The sequence below is a fragment of the Sesamum indicum genome, linkage group LG6, assembly GCF_000512975.1.
Source record: "Sesamum indicum cultivar Zhongzhi No. 13 linkage group LG6, S_indicum_v1.0, whole genome shotgun sequence".
NCBI lineage: Eukaryota > Viridiplantae > Streptophyta > Magnoliopsida > Lamiales > Pedaliaceae > Sesamum > Sesamum indicum.
Window position 1 is genome coordinate 22,470,666 of NC_026150.1, and position 2,541 is coordinate 22,473,206.

Below are 2,541 nucleotides of genomic sequence, written 5' to 3' on the forward strand. Positions count from 1 at the left end.
TAAAAAATATTGATCAAGTCAGAAGCAGCGAAATTCAGTCTGTTAAAAAAATTGATAATAGTGTAAAACTTACACTTAATTTACCATGTTCAGTTTCATCTCTGTTAATTACTTTCTGATCTACGCTTTCAGTTGTTTTCCTCTTTACATTCATGCAACGGATACTTAGGGAAAACAAAACCCCAAAAACATGATCTATGATCATTCAAAACCAGTGTTTCTTACTCTCACTATTGGTTTTGCTCCCTGATCTACCCGAATTGCAGTCGGAAGAATAACCCCGTGAGATTGCAATGCCTTCGTAAACTCTTCTTATTGCTAAACAACATCCCAAGCTCAAATGTTGGATCATATGTTTCTTCTGGATCAAAAAAGCAAGATGTGAAGGTCCATCAGCCTCACCACTATCTGAATTCCTATGTTCATCCAAATCATCATCACTGTCCATAACATCCTCCTCTTCATCTTCACTAGTCTCCCTCACAGTTTCCTCTTCATCCCTTTCAGGTTCATCACCACCCTCTTCATTTTTATCTTCCCACTGTTTCATAATCAGTATCAATCAATTCATCCCCATCACCAGTGAGGGCACTGATGAGAATACGGAATTCACATTTTTGGGAGAACACTAAACAGATGCAAAGACTCCAGACAAACTCCTTCGACATCACGTAGTAAATAAATTAGAGGATTGGTCGCTCATGCATAGCAATAACTATAATCACGATAAAATCAAAATATAATTCTTTAGACTACGTACTATATAATTTAAATACTTTGAGTTGTGTTTACTATATATATAAATTGTAAACAGCATTTTTATTGACATGCAAGCAAATTTAATACTATTAAACAAATTAAATAAATCCATCTTTATATTAATTCTCGCTAGCTTTATTTTCTGAGTAAAAGTTTTGGAGGAAATCTGAAATAATTAAAAAGGAAAAATAGAATTTTAGTTTTGTAATTTAGGAGTAGCCTTTTTGGTCCTGAGCTAATTGATTTTAACAATTTAATTCTGTAACTTTGAATTTTGGAAATTTTAGTTCTTTTCTGTCTAAATCTCTAATTTAATTAGGTAACGTGCAAGTCACTATATGGCAATATAATCAATTGGTTATAAATTTTAATGGTGTTAGTTAAATTTAACGGAGAGGGCAAGTGAGCAACATTAAAAATATTGAGGGAATTTAGTCTATTTAATTAACAAAGTGGTGATTTACAGAAAAATAAAAACACGAAGGGATTTTATGCAATTATTTCTTTTCTAAAAAAAAGAAAAAAAATTGCAATATCAATATTTGAACTTTTAAAAAGAATCTCAATACCTCCCAATATCTGAAGTTTTATCTATCATTTTCTTATAGGGGTTTTTTTTTTTTGTTGCATTTAACCCCAAGAATCTAACTAGATTAACTTTTAAGGAATATCAATCCTAATTAAACCAATATTTTATTGGTAATATTATTTATTTAATAATATAGATAAGCGATCTGACGTTGATTGCAAACGAAGAGTTTGAATGGCTATTAAGTTCTAAAATTTCCTTTTCCTACCGAAACGCCTTTTCAAAACAAAATCGTGAGGCTCATACAAAGTCAAAATAGACTATTCCTCACACTATAGAGTACCGCGCAATTAAATCGCAATCCACATCACTTAATTTTTCGGTAGTAGCCAAATACAATTGACATTAATGTGTTTGTTAGGTAATGGAATAGTACTCAACCTGGAGCTTTTTAAATGAAGACGAGAGTGGTGATGAGTGATCAGCTCATCGACATGTCGAAAATAGTTGAACTCCATGATTTAAGTATGTAGATTATACTCACTTGCTAAACTTTTCAAGAACAAAGGACCAAAATAGCTTAAGATAACTCCAAACACCTTCACCCACGCATACGTCTGCCTGTATTGGACCATTAGTTAGGACTAATATTAATATTTAAAATAATACAACGGACTCCTCCACAATTTGTCGTAGTTATAATTATTTTCTTGTTATTTAAAAAGTTAAAAATACATCTCTAGTATTAATAATTGTCTAACAAATACCATTGTGATAACCTATTATAGGAGCGTACCTGTTAGACAATCGTTAATTTCACAGAGCATTTGTAATTTTTCAAACAACAATAAAGTATTTATAGTTATGATAAAATTCAAGATAATTTGTAGTAATTTATCCTAATATTTATGATGTAATTCCCCTATGCTGGAAGAGTATATTGGTTAGGTGCATGATTAAAATTTCACTCCATGCGACCAAGTCAAGGTACTAGGAATAATTAAAATATTTCAAACACATTTCACTATTTTCAACAAAAATATATTGAACTGTGATATTTATATCTTCCATACTTAATACCTTTTATACGTCACATCAACTATTATCATTAAATTTTTACCTGACATTGAATTACATACTCAAAGAAATTCTCATCTCATTCTATCTCATATTTTCTTATTAAGATAAGATAAAAAAAACAAGCGATTACGAAATTTTCTTTATATATTAAAAGAGGGGGGGGGGGGGGGGGA